This window comes from Mytilus californianus, unplaced genomic scaffold (genome assembly GCF_021869535.1).
Source record: "Mytilus californianus isolate M0D057914Y unplaced genomic scaffold, xbMytCali1.0.p SCAF_3, whole genome shotgun sequence".
Taxonomy (NCBI): domain Eukaryota; kingdom Metazoa; phylum Mollusca; class Bivalvia; order Mytilida; family Mytilidae; genus Mytilus; species Mytilus californianus.
This window is the reverse complement of record NW_026262679.1, coordinates 50813119-50826486: the sequence shown is the minus strand read 5'-3', so window position 1 is coordinate 50826486 and position 13368 is coordinate 50813119.

The window sequence follows — 13368 nt, the reverse complement described above, 5'->3', positions numbered from 1 at the left end:
TTCGCCATTTGATAAGGGACTTTCCGTTTTGAATTTTCCTTAAAGTTCGGTATTTTTGTTACTTTACTTTTTTTTTGTAGTGCCCGAGTTTGAAAATGTAGAAAATGTTGTATCTTTAACAGTCCATGTATCTAACGATCTGTTCTATAACGATTTTCCCGGGGCATTTAAAATTTCCCCCTTCGACTATGTTTACCATTTCATAGTACATTTTAACTTCCTACCAATTGTAACCCTGTCATTGTCATTAATAATCAACGGGATAGATCAGGGAATTCAAAAATTTGTCTGCTTATAGCATATGGTTAAATAAGATGTCCGAAAAATCGGAACAGGTCTATATTGTATATCATATTTAACAAATCAAATCACCCGAGATATTTGAAAATGTAAGATTTATCTTCACATTAACACTCTTAAATATCCCAAAAAGGTCTCTTCTTTTCTAACATTAAGTACAAGTATATAACATAAGAGCTAGACTTAAACATGTTAAATCACTTGCAAAGAAGACGTATAAATTTATTCAATTTCAGCATTTCGTAGATGTTTAACGAGGAGCATTTCCGATTTACTGCCAAGTATATCAAGTAAGCATAAAAATTACCGATAACCATTGGTCGCATTAGTTTTCTTATAACAAAGTGATTGATATTAACTTGGCATGATGCGACAGAAAAAAAAAGCATATTTTGTGATTTATCGACACGAATCGTCACATCAAGTGTGTACCATTTCCAACTTATCCACAAGATAATAATTGGTGTTGGCTATGAATTAACCAAGAAAATTTGAGTGACTTGAATTTTTAAAATACCAAGTTCTTATATAAAAGTAGAAAACAGCGATAACTTTATTAGAGAAACAACTTCGTGCCAACGTTACAATACTGATAATTTAGAGTAACAGATCAAATGATAATTACCTCAAAGGAAGATACACATAATACAAAGACCTTAATGCTACTTTAAAGTAATGCACAGAAGGAGGTCATTTCTATTTAGTTATGTTAAAATTTGTTTCATTTTCACATTTTCACAAGTCACGTGACTTTTGGAAAGCTACCACGTAGCCTAAAAAGACAAATTATCTTCAAATCTAATTTTCTGAATTATTGAAGCAATTATCTTTCAAACGAATCCAATATGGCTTGTGCATGACCTTTGGTGCGAATGCAGTATTCAATTAAACTTTCGAAGATTCTTTTCGATAAGTAAGAGTTTAAAATACCTGAAAGGGAGAGGGTGAAGTCTAATGCTTAAAGTCTGTCAGTTAGTATATTTTGCTTCGATAGATAATCAAAATTTAAATAACATATTTTCCCTGTCAATTGTTTTTTTATAAGTTCTCCTTAAAACTCTCACAATCATAATGGAACTTAGACGTTAATGATAATTTGGTTTTAATTTTTATGTGGATATTTCACTTCCTAGACGTAAGACACGCTAAACGCTTTTCGTTATTTATTTTAATCAGAAAAAACAAGTTTAGTTGAAAGTATTGATATTATCATGACCGTTTGCATTTTGCTGTTTTTTTTTGTTGTTTCTGGACCATGCATTTGTTTTTTTCTTGTTTAACATTAATTGTACGTCTGTTTTTCTTCGATGGAGCAATTTGTAAATATTTGATTTGATCTGTTGTGCTGCTCTGTACTTTTGTTGATTCTTGTTATTTTTTATTGTATGATTGAACTTTTACCAATGCATTGTAATATAAAGTTATTTATCAAGAAGTATGTTGGATTCCGAATATATATAATTAAATAATTATTCTCCTCTTTTCTATATATAATTTAGAGTAGATAAGCAGCATACCTTTTATTTTAGTGACAAATAAAGGTAAGTGTTTGCATTACGTGTTTAGGTGTTATATGCAAACAAGAAGATGTGGTATGATTGCCACTAACTATCGACCAGAGACCTGTTCCAGATGAAAGCAACTATAGGTCATTGTGTATCCTTCAATAATGAACAAAATCAACATAATATAGTAGGCTGCTATAGAATGATATTATCCGGTTTTAGACACATGGGCAGAGAGAAGCATATTATGGAGTGTACATTTCTCATTTGGTTCGATAATATTTGAAGTGAAGTCATTGATTTCAATAAACGCAATTTTTATACAGCTATATTTTCTTGAGCAAGGATTTAGAAACCAGTAATGGGTAAAAACATTTATTTAATCAAATATTTAAATATTTATTGTTGAAGTATGATTCCATATGCAGGCATTCAATCAAAAGTGATATATCTTATCAAGTATTCTAAAACAGACAATTCTTCAAAACTAGCAAGTCTAGAAATTGTCATTCAACTCTTTCTCTTTGACTTAATATATTTATTTATAAAGTTATAACTATACAGTTGTTGTCCTGTTATAGTGTCTGGATGTCTTGTAAATATCAATGCGCTAATATATTGTTTGAAGCATTACACTATTTTATATTTCTGTTTAGTATGTTCTAGGCATTGCACAAGATCTTGTCTTCTTATACTGTTTATAACATTGCTATATGAAATTTTCTATGATATACAACAATCGATATAAGAAAATAGGATTCCTTATCATCTTATCATTTATTAATTACTCTAACCTTTCTTTTATTAATTGTGAGTATTCTTTTAATACGGTATAGTTTACTATTGTCTTTTTTTTCCGTTATCTAATATATCGTTATTTAAAAGTTACGTGCGTTTCTTGTACTGATTTTTATATGTACTGTTAGGTAAGTTTTTCGTCCATCCATCGTGTTTAAAATGAGTGATGTAATCTTTATTGTAACATTATTATGAAAATAAATACAACCTGATGTCATTCTTCAGTGTCCTATAATTTAAAAGTAAATCTTGTTTTAACACAGAAATACATCAATGAGACTGCAATTCAACGACTGATAATAACCAAAAGACTTATAGTTGGCAACACACATTCTTCAACAATAGACTGCTTGTCTTTACATATTATCAACCTCTAAATCACGAGTCTATAGGTTGCACTTTGTAAATACAGCTGTTTCACAAACCACGCCTCTTTTGGGGATATAAATATAATAATCATAGATATTTTGTTTTGTTTACGTACTGATTCCCAGATATGATCTCTATGTTTCATCTCATAGAGACATAACTTGGTAATATTACCAGTATAAATAACAATAAATAGCGGCCGCCTTGAATTCTGAGGAAGACCCAAAGTAAAGGGAGGGGTAGTACAGAATTTTAGTATAAGTTTAAACTCTTAAAAGTTCGGGGCATATAAATGTTGAAAATATACCGCACAGCCCTATATTTTGACCTTTGAAAAAAAATGGTAGTGCAAATGAGCTTTCCATTCTAGGAAATAATTTTTTTCGAAACTTCATAGTAAAAATGATACAGTTTTCGCCGTAAAAGGAGTTCCTATGGGAAATTGCACTGTCTATATTTACAGAAATGCAACCTAAAGACGCTATAAATGATTTAAAAAGATAAGAACGGAATCGCGAAGGACTTCTTACAAACGTTGTTGCCCTACATAGCATGCTAAAACTTTTTTTTTCATTTTTGCTTATTATCTTGAAAGCTATAGTTGATAGACAGAAAATTGATTCCGCAAACAGTGACTTGGAAGACAAGATTTTCACCTGCACTTTTTCAAGTTTTCATTGAACATTTATACTTGCGTTGCAATATATCAATGTTAAGTAAAAATACTAAGTGAGTGAAAAAGACTCATCGGAGCCTCTTGGTTGGTCATTGTGTTATTTATTATCCTTAGACTTATGCTTGGTATGCCTTTTGGTATTCTTTTACTTCGTGTTGAGTTACAATCATTCTCAAACTATCATAGCTACACGTGTATTTCATACTCAGCCACGACAAATGGGAGCAATTACTTTCGAATATAGTCCCCGTTTATAGGTAGAACAGAGTCCATCAGGTGGTGATTTTCATTTTAAACTCAACACTCAGAAACTGGTATAACCTATTCACTTATTCATTAGCCTGTTTGATGTCTGAAACCTCGGCAGCGGTTGTCTTTTTTTGTTTGTTTAGAGAAACGGGTGTTATTTGTTTACATTTTTTAGACTCGGAATGTTTTGTATAGATATAGACATCTGCATATTGTTGACCTTCAAATGTCTTTAGTTTATTCATAGGGTTGTGAATCATTGACGGATACCACACATCTTACTTTTTCATTCGATAATGAACATTAGGTAAATTCAAAGTATTTCCGCTTGATTTGTTTTAATATGTTTGCCACATTTCTAACTTCAAAATCATCACCACAACGAAATATAAAACGTGATTAGCGTGCACGCATTGTCGTGCTTAACATACCCAAAACCCGTCCACTCATAAATAAAAGTATCTGAAAACAGGAAGTAGCACTCTGACAGATCTGAAAAGCGAACGCACACACGTTACAATTCATGACTGTTGAGCTGCGACCTAATATAAAGTCATTCTGTTTTCTTGGTTTTTTGTCTCGCCTGCGACGAAAGTCGAGGAAAGCGAGACATAGGAATTGCTTTTCTGGCAGCGGCGACGACGGCGTCAACAATTGTTAAGTTTTCTGCTTAAGTTAGTTTGATAGGAACTACTTGTGATAGATCATTGATATATAAAGTGTCATTACTATCAGTACATATCAGTTTGACGACTATTTGAATGCCAGGCCTCCTAGGTTATGGTTCAGCGACTTCGAATTAATTAACTATTTTCAGTGTTAAGTTTTCTGCTTAAGTTAGATTGATAGGAACTACTTACAAAAGACAGCGATAAAGTTACATTACTGTCTGCACATCTCAGTTTGTCGACCATTTTCATGCCCTGCCCACTAGATCATGGTCTAGCAACTTTGAATTATTTAGCAATGTTGCTTTCCATCAGATTGTCATTTTCTGAATTTTATGCCGACAGGCGAGACATATCTTTGCGTCATGTAGTTCATCCAGTTTCTTAAAAAAATGTATGTATCGATAAACAGGAGTAAGGTATCGCGATCTATCTCTTAATCATTAAGTCATCCTGTCAAGTAGTTTCTGAGTGTGACTAAAATATCCGTTGGGCAAATGGACGAAGTGACAAAGTAATAAAACGCAATTGATTACAAGCAATTTAATCCTCACTCTAAGCGTGGGGATATGGAACAAATGAAATGGCATAATAGTCATCTTTTTAATATTTTTCAATGCATATCGTGATAATTAAATCATTATCTGAGAACGTCTAGTTTGACTTCTCATGCCTTTTATACTTGTCTCGATGATTTTCAAGCATTATTGAAATATGGAGTATGGTGAGTCTTCAATAGCAATCTGAAGTTTTAAAACAGCATTCAATAGGCCATAACATTTAACATATTTTTCTCTTTAATATCCCTTATATTTAGTTTTTCTAACCTTTATATATATCACAAGAATGACTGGGGATTAGAAATAGGGTCACGTATGGTCTTTTTTCGACCGGTAGATTAACCCTTGCACAGCTGGGCGTTCATTTAGTTGTGAGGTATCATGTATAAATACGCATTCACGTCTAGTCTTAATGGGTACGTTAAGTCGCCTAGTATAAAAAATTCAACACAACCGCTGCGCGATGAGAACCTTTACAAAATTTCTTTGATGGGTCCAGAGGTGAACTCTTGCAAGGCTATATTTCTCTCTCTATTAAATATGCCCTTATTTTCCAGTGGCAGTCCAAATGTCCCGTCCTTCATCCTGGTCGACCTCTTTATCACAGGACCTACCTATAAAATGTACTGTAAAGTTTTTCTCTCGTCTCAAACTATCTGTCACTTGATGTAAAGCAAATAACAATCAATCTATCCTTGAAATTTAATTAGTTTTGTATATGAAAATGAAAACAAAATCACTCATTTCGTTTTTACCCACATTTTGATGCTATACACAATTGAACCCGTTTGCTCTGGCGAATATTCTTTTTATGTCTTTTACTGGAACTTTCATAATATGTATCAAAAACCAAATTAAAAAAAAAATCGGTACTACTTGAACTCTCCTTCTTTATGAAATATGTAAAGCGTGTTGGCCATCTCCCCACAGAAGCTACGGCTCTGTATATCAACACATTGCTGATTTAAAACAATGACTTAAGCAAAATGAGAAAGCGCACGTAAAACTGGTAAAACCCCTTAACATGTTGTGCTCGTATCAAATCAAAATATCTTGACCATTTTTTTAGTCGCTGTTTATCTTTTTTTTTTTGTACATGCACGTCTCTTTTTTTTCGGGTGAGTCGGAGAGGGGGGGGGTCTATTATACTATGCTTGTATTTCATGTTCCTTTTCAAACGTTTTAAAACCTAAATACGATAGTTTAGTAATCATGATGAACCTATTGAAATTTTTCGAATGTCCAATGTCTAAGTTTAAATTCTTTAAAAGAGAATATGGCTTTTTGATAGGGCTAATATATAAAAATATACGGAGAAATTAGATGAAATAAATATGCACCTGCATATCTTTGTAATCATTTCCATCCATGTTAACAAAGAACTATCAACTATCCTTTTCAAAATGGTCAATATTTCATTGTTCTGTTTTGTAGATTTTCCCATACTACTGAAGCTGTTATTCCTTACACAATACGATAATGAAATAAGCTTGATACAAAAAAAATTGCAACGTCTACTAAATCTAATATAATAAAATAAAAATTCAAAAAGATAGTTTTTAAAGTAAAGTTGCAACATATGATATGATACGCCTCATTCCTAAACTATGACTTTTTTTATATCTAACAGTACTTGATCCTTCCCGTAAGTGAGGATCAGATATTGAGGATGTTCATCATCCTTTTTTTTGTCCAAAATACATGTAGAGAAACTTTACTCAATAATCCTTATTGGCTTTTCTTGTACCTTCATAAAGTGTTATGATAGAACGGTAGTATTTCCTCGGCCATAGGGATCATACTGAAAGCTTTTTTTTTTTAGAATTTTCACCACTTTCTAACACTAACCCATAACCTACATACACAGTTAAATAAAGTACTTTCATTATAATATTCAAAAATAAATGTAAATATATATGATGACCGTTTACTCTTTCTGGTATCTTTTTAAAACTAAAGCCACTAGTACTTTGCGGCCTTGTATCATGCATAAATAAAAAATCCAAAACAATTCTGAAAAAAATCATTTTTACCTGTATGTAGGATTATTTCATATTTTTCCACACCTGATTTATCCCTCAGCTTGGAAAAAAAAGTTCAGCGGATGAAGTAGAGTTTGTCCAATCAAAGTGTTCAGTTACATTGGTCTAAATAGGGTACACAAAAGAGCAACCTAGTTGCTAAAACGTAAATACTACCGTTTCACCTCAATGATACTGGTATCGGCCATCATCGTTGTCGACATCATTATCAACACCTACGTTATCATCGCATAATAATATTATTTTTCATTCTTTACTTTTCTCTAATTTCTTTTTTATTTATAGTTCGCATAAAATCCTATAACTTGATCGTCTTATATGCATGGATCTAACAGTACTTGATCCTTCCTGTAAGTGAGGATCAGATATTGAGGATGTTCATCATTCTTTTTTGTTGTCCAAAATACATGTTCTCATAATATTATTGTTTTATATTCTATTATGGAGAAAACTTCATAATTCATATTATTGACATTAAAATGCTTCCTACGAATATCAGCAAAGTCAATACATTCAATTAAAACATGTTTAATAGTATACTTGCAATCACTGATTAAAATATCATCTAAAAGAATGGGTTTAACTATTTTTTTGCACAGCAAGTTGTTTTTTTTAACTATATTTTTCAAATCAAATATATCACAGATATCAAACAATACTGTACTCTTAGCAAATTAAAATTTAAGTCGCCGTTTAAAATGTATTTATCATATCGTGATATAATCTTGTCAAGAAGTAGACTAAAGTCAGTATTAAAAATATTGTCTGACATATTTGGTGCTTTATAAGCACCACAGAAGAACCATATATGTCAACCTGGTGTTAAATCAACACCAGCTTATTAGATATCTTTAAATTCTAGTTGCGTCTTTCTGTCTCCAGTCAAGTCTAATCTTATATAGGCAAACAAATTTCCCCCAAATCGATTTCTATCTGATCTCTATAAAGTAAAATTAATGTTACGTGACATCAAGATGTGACGGACCGCAATATCTATAAATACATATCCCCCAAGTAAATATGAAAGGACATAAAATTATTAAATAAATAGTTTACTACATGTGTGTTTTTCAAACGGCAAATTAACAAGGCTATGGGATTAATTTCTATGGCTTTAGAAGAGTGAAACAAATACAAAAATGCCAGGACTTATTTAAGTCCATTTTGAAGCTAAGCAATGTTCTAGTATAAACAATATTTTATTTAGAAAACAAATAAATAAACACGAATTTGATCAGTCGGATGACCGTTCGCTGAAACGATTAGTCTTCCAGTTTTATTGGCCCATTGAATTTTGGGTAAAAGATAAGATCTACCCGGTTTTGGATTTCCTGGTTTTAAATATTCAAGAGTTTTGTCATCGATGAAGCCATTTTCGCACATCTCTATCAAACTAGCAGTTATTTCTCTGCTAAAAGTTGTTGTAGGATCAGAGTCTAGTTTTCAGTAGAATATTGTATCGCCAAGTTGTTGTTCAGCCTCTTGAATATAGGAAGGTGTATTCATGATGACCACTGCACGTTTAATGACGATGTTGTTGTTGGATCGTATGGTTTTTTTTGCGGTTCATTCTTCAGGGGTAAGGTTGTCGTAAAAATTTATTGTTTTCCCTGGTATTTGTAAGAATGTCTTGACTTAACATTTTCAATAAAGGATTCTAAGGTGGCATTTTTGCTCGGTTAGGGATCCAAGTACTTTTTTTATATAGATGTATAGTTCTTCTCGTTATCTGAATTTTCTGAGTCACTATTCGAGCTTTCGTTGTTATTTTCCGTCGACGCAAACTATTCTTTAATGCGAAGACTTCTGGCAAAATTGTTATTGTCTTCCGACAATTTTGTCTCATTGATAGGGGCAGTTAAAGTTTTTAGATTGTATGATAGTAATGTCCTCAAGGCGAGTTACTGTAACAATAGCATCACAGTTGTTCAATGTGAGATCTTCGTTGTAGTTATTCAAAAGAGTGTTAAATTCGTCAGTTACAGTATTGAGATGTTCTTCGCAGCGTTGTTTAAGGAGGATCATTAAACGCTTGGAGCAATGGTAGAAGGTTTTATCCAAACTGCGAAGAAGGGTATTAGATAAATTGCCATGTGTTTGTGGCATGAGCTTTATATGTAATCTGTTGAGAATTATTTTATTGTTTACATCATGAACTAAATTAGATAAATCTTCCCGTCTCTGTTGCTCTGAAGGACTTCATTCCAAAGAAAAACAAATTGAAAATATAACTGCTATATAAATAAAATTTAAAAAGTGAACGAGTTTTAATATTTTGAGAATGTATTGAAGTACTGTCTTCAAATTTACTTCAATCATTACGTATTTTTTACCGAATGCTTTCAGTATCGTAACTTTAGATTGGTGGTCACCATTTCAAGAATTAACAATTTTAGCCAAAACAGTTAAAGTTACCATCTTCTTTAATAAATTGGGCTGATTTTGGCAATGCATGAACCAAGTAGCTAATATGAACATAGAAGCTGTGGTATGAAGACCTTCGAAAGAGAGAAAAAATATTGCCTTCGAATATATATATAATAATGAACGCCCTTCCATTACTATATATGCCACTAGGGGTGACTGGAGAACAGATATAAGGCCAGTTATCGGAAAAAGATATAACCAACAAGCTGGGTGAAACTTTTTCGAAATGTTCTTCTTCTGACAATTACAAAGAAGATTTTAAGAAATTTAGAAAATAAAAATTAACGATAAAATTGAACTTTAAATCGACAAATGGAGAACATGTAGAATACACTCTTCATTGGAAGAACTTTTAAAAAACATCTTTATCTAAGGCCCATGATACAGCTTGTGGTCCTGATATAATCCACTATCAACTTTTAAAGCACTTACCGGATTCTTCGCTTGGAGATCTTCTAGAGCTCACGAATAACATCTGGTAATTTACCATCTATCTGGAAGCTTGCAACCGTCGTGCCTATTCCAAAACCAAACAAAGATCATGCGGATCCTATAAATTATCGACTAATTGCTCCTACCAGTTGTGTCAGCAAAACGCTTGAACGGATGGTCAATGATCGCCTTGTATGGTTCCAGCGGCTCTTTTCACAAAAAATCTTAAGAGTAAAAATAATCGTAAGTCATACACATTTCAGTATAACTTACGATCAATTTTAGTCGTAAGATTTTTTGTGAAAAGAGTCGCTGGAATCTAATGAGCATTTAGTCAATATCCAATGCGGATTCCGACAGGACCGTAGTTTTCTTGATCATCTTATTCGATTTGAATCTTTCATCCGTAATGGTTTCGCGAAAATGAGCATGTGGTGTCAGTCTTTTTTGACTTTGAAAAGGCCTATGACACTACTTGGAAGTATGGTATTTTAAAAGATCTTTTTGGTATGGGGTTGAAAGGCAATATACCAAATCACAATTCGAATTTTCTCTCTAGCAGGCAATTTAATGTTAAGAGTTAACTCATCCATGTCTGATCTTAAATATCAGGAAATCGGTGTCCCTTGAGGGAGTATTTTGTCTGTTACATTGTTCCGTTAAAAATTAACAGTCTTGTGGAAGTTTTTAAAAGCAATATGGAAGGTTCTTTGAACGTTGATGATTTCTTAATATGATACAGAGGCCAAAATATGTGTAATATAGAACGTCAATTACAATTTGCCTTGGGAGAATTGAAAAATTTGGCTTCTGAAAATGGTTTTAAATTTTCTACTTCAAAAATGGTACGGATACATTTCTGCAAAAAGCGGAATTTGCATCTTGATCCTGAACTTTACTTACAGGGGTAAATTCAGTAAATAAATATACGTCATCAGGGACCGCCCATTTGGGGGAGAGCTTTCTGTATAACACTGAAGTCCTGTGGTCTTCTGATTGGTAGATAATGTTTGTAATAAATATTTTTTTGATAGATGGATCAAAACTAGAGTTAAAAAAAAATGAAAAAAAGGAATGTTGAATGCATTTAATTTTTTTACTACAGGGTTGCAAGGTAATGGGGGTCAGTATAGGAATTAAGTGCGAATCTACAGTGTTTGTAAACAAGGCCATGTGAATGCCCAAAAATGCCGCATGACCCTATGTTTTTATTGTTGCAAAAGATGGGGCTACATTTGTACTTTGATGAATGATATATGAAAGCTTCTGATTTCTAAAGGTAAACTAGGTATAAATTTAATTCAAGACATAGATTTGCATTAAACTCAATGGGAGATTTTTTACTGAATTTACCCTTATACGGAAACCAGATTGGAATGGTCGATGAAACCAAATTTCTAAGGCTAATTTTTGATAGAAAGTTCTTCCCCATATCAAAATGTTAAAATCAAAGTGTCTAAAAGCTTTATATATTTAAAAAGTTGTGGCAAACACTGACTGAGGTGCCGATAGCAACATTTTATTAAATTTATATAGGTCACTCGTTCGGTCTAAACTAGATTATGTATGGCTCCGCAAGGAATTCGTATGTACAAATTCTCGATGCTGTGCATAACCAAGGTCTTCGTCTGTGTCTTTGTGCCTTTTGAACCTCGCCAGTTGAGAGTCTATATGATGATGCCGACGAGCCTTCACTCTCTCATAGACGTTTGAAGCTTGGTCTTCAGTATGCCATCAAGCTAAAGGCATTTCCAGACAATCCTGCCTACAAATGTGTTTTAAATCCCATCTATGAAGATGTTTTTGAAAAAGATGAGAATAAAATTTCGACATTAGGAATTCGTTTAAAACCACATTTGAATACCTTTGATTTGAAATCTGTTGCTCCAGTTCAAACTTGTAAATGCCCCCAATGGAAACTTCATAAACCAAAAATGATATTTGATCTCCGTAAATACAATAAGGCTGAAACAAAGACAGAGTATTATCTGCTGCTGTCTTTGGTGACCAAGCTGCAACTCTCCGTTTACCTCCTGCTGCATCCATCTTTACGACAGAAGCTAAGGCAATTATTCTTGCATTGCAGTTTATTGCCCCTTCTGACAAATCAAAATGTATTATATGTTCTAACTCGCTATCATGCCTTCAAGCTATACAAAATGCCAAAATTAAAAACGTGTTAATTCTAAATATCCTTTACCTAATGGATATTTGAATATTCTCGATAAAGAAATTATATTTCTATGGGTGCCAAGTCATACCGGCATCGACGGAATCAGTTACACAGTTGTAGATCAGGAAGCAAAGAATGCCCTAAATGGCCTAATATCTAAATATGAAATACCACATACTGATTTTAAATCTAATATAAGAGAATATGTTTTTAATGTATGGAAAAATGCATGGAGTAAAAGGAACGACAATAAATTACATTAAATAAAACCAAATTTATGCAAACCTTTAAACAATTTTACATGCAGGAAAGATCAGTGTGTTATTTCTAGATGCCGTATTGGTCATGCTAGAATAACACACGAGTATCTTTTTAAAAAATGAAATTCAACCAGAATGTATAATGTATAACTATTGTTTATGGGCCAGCTGAAGCCCGCCTCTGGGTGCGGGATTTTCTGGCTGCGTTGTAGACCCATTGGTGGTCTTGGCTGTTTTTCTGCTCTTTGGTACGCGATTGCGTTTTTATAACGTTAGTAATCAGAAGATTTAGTGCATGTATTTGAAAGAGAATTTATTTGGACAGTTCTCAAACATTATATATGTCTCGTTACAGTCTTATACTTGGTATCTGTTAAGCAGATTTCTTTAACACATACTTCGCTTGAAGAAACAATGTCTGGCTCATTTGTTTCAAGAGTAGCACCATGGCATAGACCAAATGCACTTAAACACTTAAACAGACCCTTTAAAAATTTGAAAGTGAATGTTATACTTTTACCAAATGAATGTAAAAGATTAATTGCTTTCTGAAACAAATAGCACAATCAGTCCATTGCTAGCTTCTTTCAACTTCATAAGAACTGAATTTCCATTTAATTTTTCAATAGATAGACACCCTAATGTAAGTGTACCGGTTGTATTTTTAAATATTTCATTGCTGCAGAAAAAAATTATAAATATCTGCAATATAAGACTTTCACCAGGCTGTAGTTGAAATGTCACCCCTTTTACACTCAAATGAAATAGGACATTTCTTTTAATTGCAATACTCATAGAAGAAGACCCTATATTAATACTGAACGAATAACAATGAGATGAAGAACAACGATCAAGAGTTGTTGACGTATTTTCTAAACTATGTTGAAGTCCTTCCTTTAATCACACAGT